Source organism: Halyomorpha halys, unplaced genomic scaffold, assembly GCF_000696795.3.
Source record: "Halyomorpha halys isolate HHAL.00 unplaced genomic scaffold, Hhal_1.1 Scaffold684.1, whole genome shotgun sequence".
Classification (NCBI taxonomy): domain Eukaryota; kingdom Metazoa; phylum Arthropoda; class Insecta; order Hemiptera; family Pentatomidae; genus Halyomorpha; species Halyomorpha halys.
The window spans coordinates 271,683-286,808 of NW_027109538.1; the positions used below are offsets into that span (position 1 = coordinate 271,683).

Here is a 15,126-nt window from a genome sequence, read left to right on the forward strand (position 1 = left end):
ATTTTAATAACATCTTATATTCATGTTTCTTCAGTTCAATTATAAAGTAAACACGTAAATAAATAAGTAAGCATTGTATTTGTGAAAGAATTTTTTGGCCCAAGACCAAGAGTGCAGTATCGCCCTGGTGGCTTTTTGTGGGCCCTGTGCATTCCTGACAATGTCAACAGTGCTTTCTCGGGCGAACTTCATTCAGTTTCAAGTTCATTTATACTTCATGATTGAACGATAATTCGTGAACGATTATCAATATTGCGCAATAACCTTATCTTTTTTATAATCTAGACGTGATGATGTCGATGATTTTTTTTTTCAAGTTCAACATCCTATCGAGTAAAAAAAAAATCACAAATCTCATTCGTATTTTTAAAACCGCTTAAATTAATTCATTAAAAATTTGATTTAGTATTTTAATATGCTGAAATTAGCAACTACAGAAGTGTTAACGTTGGCAACATAACCTTTTCGATTCTTTTGTTTTTTAACTAGCAAAGCGATTACATAACTGACTATTTCAGACTCTGAATGTGTTAAATAACGTCCTTAAAATAAGACCTTATGTCAATTTTTTCTAAAGCAAATATGTCATTCGATTTAATAAGTGTCATATTTCTTTTTTTAAGTAGGTTTTAACTATTAAAATTTTCAAAGGTTGTATTCAATAATTTTATATAGTTTAAACTATTATTATTTTTTTTTTATGTATAATGCTGATAACTAAGACCCTTGATGCCTGGTGATAGTGTTGTCTTGACTACCCTCACCCCCCCTCCCCCCAAGAAACGCCCTACTTATCCGTCCTCTTTCACCAATAATGAGCTTTCGCATTTAACCCACTTTGCCAGGACTGCTATATAACCTATCCAACACACTTTATTTTTCGTGTTAAATAATCAATCCGCTATTTAAAGCTTTAATATAAAAGTGTGATGAATACCGAAAAGGGTTTAACTTTGGGTGGTAAAATACCATGGGTGGATATGCCGATGATTTGGTATTATTGGGTGAGGACAAAGAAACTATAGAACTAAATACAACCACGTTAATAAACTCCAGTAAGGAACTATGTCTTGAAATAAATACGGATAAAACAAAGTACATGGTTAGCAATAGAAACGCGAGCAATTTCGGTGATACAGATATAGGAGGAAATACGTTTGAACTAGTAGATAGGTTTAAGTATTTAGGTTCTAAGGTAACTAGAAAAAACGCCTAATATCGAAAAACTTAAAAATTATAATTTACAAAACTATTATCCTTCCCAATGTTCTTAATGGATGCGAGACGTGGATACCTGGATACCTCTTACACTGAATGATGAACAGCGCCTTAAGGTTTTCGTAAAATATTCGGACCGAAAAAGGATGAATTAGGCGGAGAATTTAGAAGACTACCCAACGCTGAATAAGGTTGTAGGTTTAGTAACGAGCGGATCCCTAAAATGTCAATACACTCTGAACCGACGGGTAGACTGAAGCGTAGATGGGAGGATTGCGTTAAAACTGATTTAGTAGAATTGGATTGGGAGGGATATCGCTGGAAAGATGTATGTAGAGAGCGATTAGTGGTATCGGTATTATTATTTATAACAAAAAAATTAACGTAATCCTTTTTGAGTGTGAACATTATATAACTGTGCCTTATATGTTTTATTTATTCTTCTTATATTATGTACAGAGATCATAGTCTATATAAAAAATAGTTTCATAAGCTCTCAACTTTATAATAATCTTATCAATAGCTAATTCCCTAACTTCAATATTTGTTATAAGGTATGTATTGTCTTCATTTATGGATACAACTAAAGTGCATCAATAAATTTATTGTATAAACTCCACTAAGATTTGACTAGTTTTTTTATAAAGCCTCCTTCAGCAAGATTGTAATAAATGTTTCTCTATTTTAAATTATAATAGCACCTTCTAATTATACAAGAGTTTCTTCTCATAAAAAGAAAAACCTATCCTGTATTTTGATTGAAGATTTATTGGACAACAAGCTAATTTATTTCATATGAATATGTAATGAAAGATAATGACACAGCTGTCATAAGAATTATGCTGGGGGGACGTTGATAATCTGGCACCTTTGCAGTCGTCAACTAACTTGGGATTAATGGTTTTATGTTTTTTTATTTTAAATTTTTAAATCTTGTATTACGATTGATCTGCGTATTTATTGATTTTTTTTCTTTATTACTTTGTTGTTTTTTCATCATGTTTACAAGCTTTAATTTAGGGGTTTCGGCATTATGTCATTTTTATTTTCAGATCGCTGATTTTTCTAACCATTGCTTACAGTTTTAAAATATAATCGGCATAATTTTAATGAATATTAGTGGTATTCGGGCTAATTTTGCCAAATGCTTAATATGTTAAGTAACTAGTCTTCATAAATTTATGATAATAAATATATACTAGGCCAGCAATTAGACAGCAGGGAATTTTTTTGTAATAATAAATAATTTTTGATGATGACGTTAATCTGAGCTAACTTCTCCAGGGGAGTGTTCGGACTATTGGGTGTATTAAGAAAAATGGTGTAAAATATTCTACCATATGAATATTCATAACTATTTGTATTTGTTTAATATAATTAGAAGGTCCCGTGGTCATCTTCTTTTCAGGCGCCTTGGAGGATTATCAGGGATTGTTAAGGATGACATATTAAAAACTAATTGGTTAGTATTGGGTAAGGAGTTTGGAATGAAAAGACGCATATCTGTTTTGAGTTTATTCGTAACGTAATAAGAAGCATCAAGGATTTTACGTAGGATTTTGGATTATAAGAATTAGATGCGGGAGGATTTTGATAGTTTGGTAGAGCCCAGAGCTCAATTCCATATGTACAAATTGGTCTGATTATTGTAGTGTAGACTAATTTTTTGTAGTGAAAGGAAAGTTTAGAGCGTTTGTCAAGTAGGTATTGTAGCAATCGAAATCTACGAGCAGTTCCTTGTCGTTTCAGTCTTGTATGAGGATTCCAAGTAAGTCTCTTGTCAAGATGGAGTTTTAAGTACCGAATCTGTACAACAAGCGTTAGGAGTATTCGAAGTTTAAAAAAAAGAAAATTTAAAGTAGTTTTGGTTTTGTCTGAGACTTCTGCAGAAACCTCTTCAAAGTTTCTTCTCTCTGATAGTGATTGAAATGATTTTTGATTTTTTTACGCCATTTCGGATTACTTTCCGTGAATGACCCCTCTGTGCTAACTTACTAAATGTGCTAAAGTAAGATTATTCTTGTTATTTAAAAAAGAAATTTTTTTTTTTAATTATAGCTTAACATTTTCTATTTGACTAAAAACAAAAATACCTTTAAACATAAGTACGCAGACACCGCTTAACAAAACTAGTTAATACTTCAAATGAAATCGTCTTAATACACCTATCCGAGATATGCATGATTTTATGTCATTAACACAAAATTTAGCATATCCTGATTCGTGCTAAATTCGTTCATATCTAATACAATGTGTAATATCGAAATCATGAACGAATGAATAGAGGTCTGGTTTGCTGCATTCCTCTTAACCAGTCACGTGAATGCTGTGTGATTCTTGATTTTTATTCGGATTTCCTCATTCTCCTGATCTCTCAATACATTTATATAATATATGAATAGATCTGTGCAATAATATAAAAAAAAAATTTGTTAGACATTTAGAACTTTTTGTAAAATTATTATTTCTCAATAAATCTATTTAGTTATAGGATTTGTTTCTCTATTAAATAAAATACGACAAAAATATATTTGGCTTTAATATAAAATATGAGTGTAAAACATTAAATGAGAACTATAAAAATAATTTGTAGCTGCTGTGTACTGACTTGTTATAGTCTTGAATGTTCAGATCCCTACAAATAAACCGTATAACTGCAAGAACCAATTAAGAACTTGAAGGCCAGTGCACTTATAGTATATTTAATTAATTCTTGAGTGATAGTATGGTCGATATTATGGTACTACCGTCTGATTTATCGGTTGTTATAGTTTAGCTCAGTAGACAACAAGTTTAATAAGTATCCTATTGAACGATTGAAACTATAAACTCGTCGGGAAAAAAAAAATTAAATCTATAGTTATATGTTAATATATAATATTTTTAATATAATTAAATAAATATTAGAAAATGTATAGTCGACAACATGTAATAGATTGTAAGAGGACCTGGTTGTCGTTCAAGAAAAGTGCAAACAAGTAAAAAAAACAAAAAAACTATTTATCAGTAAGCGACGTTTCGGCCCACATTGCAGGGCTTTATTATGGCTGATTGAAAACAAGATTCATACTTTTTAGAATATTATAAAACCAGTGGAAAGAGAGTAAAAAATTATATAAGAAATGAGGAACGCAGTAAACTAAATAAATGTACTTGTATAAGATAATTAGTTTACCCTCTTTCTATTTATACATGTATTGTTTCATCATATTCTACAATGGTTTTATCATTTTCTTTATTAGCCCTGATGTAGCCTTGCAAAGTGGGCCGAAACGTCGGTTACTAATAGTTTCTACTGTTTTTTACTTTTCTTGACCCAGACCATTCTCTTATAATTTATTGCATAATTAACTCACCATCATGTATACATTAACCTAAATATTATATTCATACACAATGGCCTTGTAGATAGTTAGAATTTTATTTAATGAAAACCTTTATAGAAGTCGGAAAAAGTTCTTAACACTTATTATTAGAGCCCAAGTTGCTAATAACAACGTGATAATTTTTTGAAAAGCTATTTGAATTTAGCAAGTTCTTCCAGGTATTAAAAATAATTTCATCTATGAGGCATTTAGCATCTTATTTGGAATAAAATTGTATTGTTCTATTTTTTTTTTATTTATTATTTTAATAAGTCACATAACCTTATAGTCACTTATATATGAATTATATTTACCTGATGCAGTTCCCTCAATTCAGTAATGTGTAGCCTTCTGAATTCTCCCGTTAACTTCTTTATTTGGTCCCAATATATTACTTAATACTTTATTTTCTAAAACCATTCAGTAGTGTTCTTCGCTTAGTAGTAAGAAGCTACGTTTTATATTCATAAAGAGTGGGATTGATAGTTTAGTAAATTCTAATTTTTAAATTTTTGAACAGAAGGCGCGAGCTAACCGATTTCCAAATTGAAAAATAACAAGCATTTCCCATCTTTAACCTCGCTTTTAATTCCTCATCAATTTCATATAACATTGTAATAAGTCTAATTGCATTTTAAAAGCTGCTATTTCAATTCCGTACGAATGAAATCTCAGTTCATTTATTTTTGTTTTGGATTTGTGGCAAGTAAGAAAGGTCTGACTTATCCCGAGCAGCGGTTTGCTCTCTGGTCTGGAGCCAACCAAACCACGGCTTACACTCTGAAGTATCGTTCGAGCACAGAAAGTATTTAATGTAATCATAACATTAAAAATATTCAAAGCCATACAAACAACAACGAACTCATTGTGACGTTGGCGAAGAAGTCACCGCCTTGCTCTTACTGGTCGAGGTCGCTTTTATATAATTCGTTGAACGACTCGTAACCTGACTCAGTTACGAGACTGGAGTTTCAACAGCCCGCCCATTATCCAATAGTTGTTTAATTATAATTCTTATCTCGGTGTAAGTCCCCCCCCCTCCATTTTATATCAAACTTTTACGGAATTCGAGTCGATTTACTATCGACAAGTTTGTTACGTCTAAGCTCGAGGCGTAATACAGTCATCGAGGTTAAATAATTTAATTGCGATCCTCTCTGATATATAACCGATAATCAACTCGTGTCCTTATGTCAATGACTTGATTTTTTTTTTTATATGCATCTAAAATTAACTAAATTATATGCAATAGCATATACTGGATTATACAAGACATGTTACATATAGCTAATCATGTTACATGTAACCTGCTTGCTGCATTTTTAAAACTACTAATTTACTTTACCTTGCTGCCTGAATAAAGCTATTTCTTATCACGAAATCTTATTCTGTGTCTACACATTTGCCACTTCCAGCAAATTCTAAGACTTGTACGAATTCGTAAGCAACAAATGTCGATATCCACACGCTTGTTTTGTTCTTTTGAATTTTTTTTAAAAAAGGAAAAAAAATACTACTAAAATAGTACTATCCAGACATATGATGTTTTTATAAATAAATATTTGTGCTATCTTAAAAAAAAAAAAATGAACTGCTAAAGTTAATTAACAAGATTTGAAACTAAGTATTTACACCGTATTACAACTAAACTCAAACGTGTGGACGCAGCACAAGAGCCCTTTGATTTGACTCAAAAATGAAAAACTATATATTTTTTTAATAATTTCGAACCCACTAATTACTTTTATCCTTGCTTTCTTTTTTTTTCTTGATAATCCTCCTAGGCGTCTGAAAAAAAGATGGTCCCGAGATCTTTTAATTTGGACATTTACTGTATTGCTACGAATGGGTAGTTTTCACATATATTTCCTTTCATACCTTAATTGCATTTATTTGTTGGATTGTTAGATACACAAAAAGTGCATTTTTAAACATTATTATTTAGATTAATTATTTTATATATTTGCTTGTTTGAGAGTGGTTTAGGTTATTCTTAATTTAAAACAAATTTGATCCTTTTTTTCTCTCAACCTTTATTCTTTAAAATGTTTCCAACGTTTCGAGAGAATCGATTTTCTTGTGAATGGCCTGAGGGTCGAAACGTTGAAAAAATTTTAAAGAATAAAAGTTGAGAGAAAAAAAGGATCAAATTTGTTTTAAATTAAGAAATATTATTTGGTTTATAAACTTCGGATTCAATTTAAATATCCTGTCTCTTGTTTCTTAGTTTCAAAAATTCATTATCATTCCAAAAACTACTAAGCCAAATTAATAACAAACATTTCTATCTATTCAAAACCTTGTCATTAAATAAACAGTTCTGTGAAACTGAATCAGCTTTTATTATTAATATAAATATAAACTGTATAAGTTATTAAAAAATTTAAACATTACTTACAATTACTGAAAATCAGAAATTTATTTGAGTAATTTATTATTCTGTTTAACTTTAAATAAATCTCTTCTGTGTTTAAAAAAAAAAAAAAAAATATACATATACTTTATTGTATGGATTTAAATTTTTAAAACTTTTTGAATATCTTTTTTAATATTTAAATTTACCAAATTTTTGAGAATTCAAATTATTAAAGGGCAAAGCTAGGATCGCGAACTCTTTACAATCCCAGCTCTCTTATGGATTTCTATGAATATTATCGTTTGTGTTAGGACAAAGAATTAATGGTGTAAATCCCCATTCATAACATGGCAATCCTTTGATAAGCTTCTAGTATTCTATTTGCGATTCAAGAGACTTGAGGCTTTATGATTTGAAACGTTCTAAAAATAAACTTAAAGTAATATTCGTTCCTATTGTGAGCTTTGCTATGATTTGATGTAATTATAAATGATATATTAGAAACAATTGGCCTGAATGAAGGATTGTTAACCTGAATGAAGGACTGTTAACACGATTGAACCCTAAGTGACTTTACATAACCTGAAATTCTTTTTCGCTATAGGTTTATAAAGGTGTGACATTTCGACCGTGCCAACCCTGCTCTGTGCCTGACCTTTCCTTTAAATGTTCTAGAAGTGTAAATAATTCATTGCTCAACGGCACGAATGTCGGACCGTTTAAGAATCGATAGATCGATGTGATTAATTCTGAAGTTACTTCAAGAAACAACTTTATATACTAACTGTATATATAGCAATACACTATATACCCACTTAATGTGGGATAATGATCAGTGTCTCACTGAAATCTAAGACTCTATTATTACAGCAAAGACATGCAAGGGGCCTACGCCATTGTCTAAGATCCTGACCTCAATATAAAGGAGGACAGAAAGTGGTTAACCTCATTTCGTTACTTATATAACAACGCTATAGCTCTGGGGGCGGCTTAAATGTAATACTAATAATACTTAACTAATATACTAAGAACAAAATTAATAAATTCCTGGTAATTATGAATAAATAAAATGTCTTTATTAAAAAAAAAAGACAAAAAATGGATCTATTTAAATAATTATGAACACATATACAATGAAAAAAATAAATCTTTTCTATGCCTGTGTGCACTTTTAATTGAAATATAAATAACAAAACTTTTTTAAAAAGTTTTATTCTTTTAAAATTCATATTTATGTTAAAAGAAACAATAATATAAAACTGTGGTATGGCATTGATCCCTCACATGTTAACAAACTGAGCTCTTTCCAGTGTAGCCCGTCGTACGCAGTTGCTAAGAGCTCTCCAATCAGAGCATTTTAATAAATTGAGTAATTTAGTACAAGAGCCCTAGAGGAGAAAAAAGGCAGTTATCTCACCCCAATTTTTTATTACTTTGATGAAAACTATGTATAATTAATAGTCAAAACTGATGAGTCTGCCAAGTATAATTAGGGGGAATAAAAAATGGCGGTTATTATTTATGTTATAAATTTTCAAAATATAGCTTTTTAAAAAGTAACATTTCATAAAAATGTATGTGACGTACGTTCGGAGGTCTATATCTTAAAACTACCAACCACACTAGAAAATCTAAGAGAACATTATTTAAAGAACAGTAAATTTCCTGAAATATTAGCCCTAAAAGCCTATTTATGTTCTCGAGATATAGCTTTTTAAAAAGCAAAATTTCTTAAAAATCTACTAAAAGATTAGTAGTTAGTTAATTTATTTTGAGAAATCTATATCTCAGGAATTATATATATTAAATATGGATGTGAGGAGTAAGGGTTAGGTGATGTATGAGAAATTCAAATTAAGTAATAAATAATAATAACTATATTTATAACTAATAGAAATATACTCCATTTGATGCTTTACATGTGATTTATACTTCGAGCTTACTTTTTTTTTTTTTTTTTTTTATTATTATTTAATTTATGTTTTTGTATTACCATTGTTTATAAATATAAGGTATATCGTAATATTACACAACAAAAAATTATTCACTGTTGCATTTGTTCTATTCATGACAATTTCCATATTATTTGAATTTACTCTGTTCTTTTTTTGATTATATCTTTCCACCATTTTATAGTTCTACCATAATTAACATATTTTTATGTCATCTAATACTACTTTATTTATTTATGTTTTTTTTTATTAATTTATATTACATAGTATACATAGTATCTGGTTTTTTCAGCGTTGATAAACACTTCTAAAAACAAATCATATTCTTTAAAAAAATAGATCATCATAATGTACAAATATTAAACAACTAGATATCCTATTAAAAAGATAATAATTATATCTCCTAATAATAAACAATAATAATTTTAAAATCCTATTTTTAACCACAGACTAAAATACAGCTCTCCAAACTCACCCTCGCTATGAAAAGGATATATTAAATGTTATTATTATGTTGTGTTAAATGAAAAATGTTTTTAGTTTTTAGTAACCTTTCTTTGCAAAACCTTCTAAAATTTCATTATTTTTATATTTTACTTTATTTAAGTTATCAGGACGTCCAAAATCAAAACAACACGAACTAGGAGCAACTAACCTATCAAATGACAGCAGGCAAACGTATGGAGCTCAGCTGGTCTGTTTCATGACGTCATTGTCATTTAGCAGACCTATTAACAGACTCTTCACAATATTCATGATGTTGTATTAAATGTATAATGTTTTGCCACGTTAAATGTCATAAGTATTGGATTGTGAGCAGCCCTATTTAAAGTCATGTTAAATGTAAAATGCATGAGAGCTCCTAGCGGAATTTCAGAACTACTTGTTTTATAACCTTTCCTACCAAACCTTCATGTTATTGTTTACTTCTAAGTATTGACTAAAGTAATTTATTACAACATGCCTAAATTGAGTGAATAGTGGAAGTTGTGTGAAAGTTTGGCTACTGAGTGCCTTGTTAATCTCCTAACTTGTGAAGAAGAGAATCAAGATGAGCTAATTGACAGCTATCATTACATTATTATTATTGTCATCCATTGCTTTATTAGTTATAAAAACATCCAAAACAATACTAACTCAAAACAAACAACACAAACTAGTATGTAACCTAACAAAACGCTGATGAGCTCAGCTGGTCTATTTCGTGACGTCATTCTCTATTTAGCAGACCTATTAACAGACTCTCAACCATGTTAAATGTTAAATCGTTTTAACATGCTAAAACTACAAAACATTTCTCCATTTAACACACTTTAATATGTTACTCCTTGTATTTTATAATTTATATACATCATTACCTTTGAAAAGTAATTATTAGAAATTTAATTTTTAAATGTCCTATCTATTTTTAGTGCTGTTGGTTCCTTAATAACAGTAGTATACTACCAAATATAACAGTAGTAATTAGATCTATATTTTTATTTTATTTTTAAATTTTTAAGATTCATCAGTCTTTGCTAACTGAATTAAAAATCTCTAATTGCCTATTGCATTTATTCCTAGTAAAAGACTCGAGGAAAAAACTTCTCGGTCAACTCCCGCCCACAAGCTGACTCAGCCTCCGATAAGCTCGGGCACTATCTCGACTGTGTTGCATAACTTCTACGCCAGGGTGGGGAGGCTATTTTATTATTGTTTCTCCGTAAAAGCAGTGACGATGCTCCTACAGGAAATTGTGGAATAGGCTCCGGAGCATCAGGGATCCGCGTGCTACTCAATTAGATAATCCGCCTTATGTAAACAACAGCATCTTAGCAGTTACAATCGCCGATAGTTATATATACGAGCATACGTAACCACTAAGTTTATTTCCCCGGTTATATTATATCTATTACAGATATATCTTATTACCAAAGATATTTTAGTTATATGAGTGAATATATTTTTTATATGCACTTCTATCGAGAAATGACTTTTTTCTTGACAGAAAAAAAAATTGAAAATCTCATACACTGTCTCAATGAAATACTCAAGCTTTCAACCATTTTTAAAATGTATCAATTTTGAAACTTGTATCAGTGTTCAATGTATCAATTGAAAATATTATGAGTTACCACAGTTCAATAATATAAAAATTTTATTGGAGATCTATCAGTGGGTAGATTCTCCTCATGTCTGTCTATATGTGTATACAGTTGTAAATAACAATAAATAAATTATTAAAAAACTAAATAAATAAGATTTAAAGTGAGAGGGTGCGAAGATTGATTAAAAAAAAATTTTAAGTGTTTGATCTTACACATCAGGCAAAATAAGAAGGTCGCTGTCACAGAGTTGGGTAAAAATTAATTACAACTAATTACAGTTAATTAAACTTCGTTAATTATTTGAACTTACTAATCGAAATTGAAATTTCATTTCCTAGTTTTCAGTTAAAACTATTTATTTTTATATTAAAAACCAATCAATTTATCATTTAGCCGGTTACCCTCATATACACTTATGCAATGAGCAAATCAGTAATTTGCCAGTAACCAAATATTTCTAAAAAAAAAAAATCATCTTCAGTTATTATAGAAGTGAGTCAGTTCATTTATAGATTCGAATATGTTATATGCCTTGTCATATAATTGAAGAACAATAATAATTATCCAAATTAACTTTAATTCAGATGCCAGTGACATCTGATGTAATAATTACGTTGTTATTTAAAAATTCATACGAATGGCTGTTAGAATAAGGAAAATCCGATTTATAAAAAAACATAATTAAATTCCATGTAATATATTATTACATCACATTGAAAAGGGAAATACGTTTTATTTTGAAGATGTAATCAATACGATATAAATTCACGAAATTTGTTTTTTCATCATGCCCTGGTTTTATAGTGCTTTTTTTTTTTTTATTAAATTATGATTTTTGAAAAGCTATTGGACATAAATAGCTCCATTAGGTATGAGCGTAGGCAGGACGGGGAAAATGGGACGAGAGGAAAAAAAGAAAATTACTGAAATTATTTGATACATGATTTATTTTCCAGTACATGCTATGATTAGGAAGACAATAACAGCGAAAGATGGTGGTGTCCAAAAAATCCTCAGGGATAAGTGCAAAACTGCCTTATATATTTTCATTGTGTGAGCCATTGGTAAACCGTTAACGATTTGAATCCAGTCGGTTCATTTTCAATAATTTATTTTGATTATTATTATTATTATTATTACTGGCGCGACAGACCGTGGAGGTCCAAGGCCACGCGCGATGTACTTAAAAAATACATCGCCCGTTTCATGACGTGGTTTTCATAGGGTGGGTTCGTCACTCCCACGCCTATTTTTGTGAGTGCCACCCATTGGCTAACGGGCCTCACAAACTACCAAAAACACCAGAAAATCTAAGAGAACGTCATTTAAAGAAGAGTAAATTTGCTAAAATATGATCCCTAATAGAGTTTTTTACGTTAAATAGTTTTCGAGATATAGCTTTTTAAAAGCAAAATTTCATAAAAATGTTTTATGGGACGTACTCAAAGATCAGTAGTTAGTGAATTTATTTTGAAAAGTTATATCTCAATAACCATTTGACTTACAGATGTTTATTAGCACTCAAATTAAAGCTAGTTTAATGAGCTATAAAGTAGTTTATAATGTTTATCTTCGTAGAAGTAATAGTTTACATGAAATTCGCTAATATAAATTGATTTATAGTTGTTCGGACAAATTTTCATTTGCCATATTTATATTCATATGTGAATATCATAAAAACTACTACCCCTACGAAGATAAGTTAGATAGAAAGTTAAATTTCCTTTATTTTGAGTGTTGGCAGACATATGTGCTAAATGTAGAGATATATTTTTCAAAAATCCAACATTTTATACGAACAACTATAAATTAACATTTTGTGAGTTTATTTTTTCAAATATCATAAAAACTACTAGTCCTACAAAGATAATCATAATTAACTATTTTGTAGTAAATTTAACTAGCTTTAATTTGAGTGCTGGCAGACATCGGTACGTCTAATGGTTTCTGAAATAAAGTTTTTCATAAATCTAACTTATTGTCCGAACAACTAGAAATCAATTTATTTTAGCAAATATCATGAAAACTACTATTCCTACGAAGGTAAAGGTCATAAACTTAATTATAGTTCATTAAACTAGCTTTAATGTGAGCGCTAATAGACATCTGTACGTTACATAGTTCCTGAGATATAGATTTCTCAAATTAAATTAACTAACTAGTGATATTTCAGTACATTTTTATGAAATGTTTAAAAGGCTATATCTCGAGAACTATTGGATGTAAATAGCGTTTTAGGGCTAATATTTCACCAAATTTACTCTTCTTTAAATTATGTTCTCTTAGATTTTCTAGTATTGTTGGTAGTTTTTAAGATATAGAGCTTCGAATGAAAAATTAATGTTTTTTTAAGGTTTTGAAACAGCCGCGGTTTTTTAATTCCTCTACCTATAAGTGGCAGACTCATCAATTTTGACTAGTAATTATACCTAGTATAATTTATTTATTAATACTTTTCATTAAAGTAATCAAAAATTGGGGTGAGATAACTGCCTTTTTTTCTCTTGTACTATTAACTCAGAGATTGAGGGGAGTCCTCTGGGTAGAGGGTCCTGAATGTACAAGAAGATGGATCACTCTTGGTCCTTTGCAATATTCGGGCATTAGGCAAGAGGTCGTAGGGAACAAGTGATGAAAATGAAACATAACTGCGGCATTTATGTAAGTCGTTAAGTAATGGATGATTTCGTGCGGGATGAGAAGCTTGATAAAGACACCTTGCCTTGGCATATTGAGCCAGATCACGACCGCCATCCATTCTCAGGCCGCTTTAGCAACGCTTTGGAATAAATAACTACCCCTGGGATAGTTTTATCATCTCTTTGACTATTGCGACTCCTCGTGCCCTGGTTTTGCCCAGAAGAAGATTTGTCTGTTTCACCAAGTAAGAAAAAAATTGAAGTGCGTGTGATATTGGAAATATTTGGTGATTGTAATAGAACAGTAAGATGATTATGAAATAGCGACTATTAATAAATCCGAATGACCATGAACGAAGGAAAACCCCTTAGCTAATTCCGAGATATCCTCGAAAACCTAAATAACTCTAACTATAATGAACAATTTTACAAAACTAATAATCAATTAGGATTTCTCATGCTCGAATATATTTCGAGTTTTTTTTTATTTATTTATTAATTTTCATCTTTTATTGCCTGGAGACATACAGAAGGGATGGGCTTATTAAATAAAATAACTTACAAATATAAGTACAAGATAAGAAAAACAATATATAAGTACAAGATAAGAAAAACGAACAAAAAAAAAGCAAAATCTTAGTGTCAAAAAGGAAATAAAACACAATACTAGTGCACAATTCGCCGTTTTCCAATTTCTGGTGCTTTTATATTATATATTATTTAATATATATTATATATTAAATATTGCTCGATTTAGCTATTTCAAGTCTCCTCATGCCGTTTGAAGTAAATATTTCAAAAGTGATTTTAGGACCGTAGCTCCCTGGGGTTCGTAGTGAGTCGGTTCCGGCCAGGAAGGATTGCCTTTTTTTGTTTTGATCTCCTCCTGTGAGATTGTGACATATCGTACATCGACCAACCTACTCGCTATACTTATCTGTTTGAAAATTCAGATAAGTAAGGCTACCACTGAGGGTGGGAGTGGAAGGTTTCACTTCGTTTTACAATTTCAGGCGCTTTTTAAATATTGCTCGATTTAAATATCAAATACGCTAGCTGAAACATAACTAACCACAAAAACAATCTGGTATACATTTCAAATATACTAAGATAATAAAGTAATACTATTTAAAATATTAAAAAAACAAAATAAAATCTTTACCGCTTCAACCCAGGTTGCAAGAAAGTACTATTACTAAATCAACGGTTGTGTAAGGAGGGGATTTAGTCAAAACCACTATGGACCGCCAGATGTTTACCCGATCAAGGGTATCCACTTGGACCCCAGAGGGCTTCAATTCAAACCCGGGTCCTTTGAGTTAAAAGCACTGTGCCTTAACTCACTATTTAAAGTATAACTAACTAAAAATACAATATACAAACGTTTCTTTAAGCAGAAATTTTTTTTTTTTTTTAATTATTTATTTAATGTAATTTACAACTGTACAAAATAATACAATAGGTAAATATGTAGTATGTTTCATATACACTTGAAAATCTTGGGAAGGA

At 30.1% G+C, this 15,126-nt stretch overlaps 1 protein-coding gene across 1 annotated transcript in view; it reads left to right on the top strand.

Annotated features, from left to right (window-relative positions):
• LOC106685354 (LON peptidase N-terminal domain and RING finger protein 2) overlaps positions 1-15,126 on the top strand; it is a 78,283-nt gene that overhangs the window by 1,312 nt on the left and 61,845 nt on the right. The window lies entirely within an intron of this gene.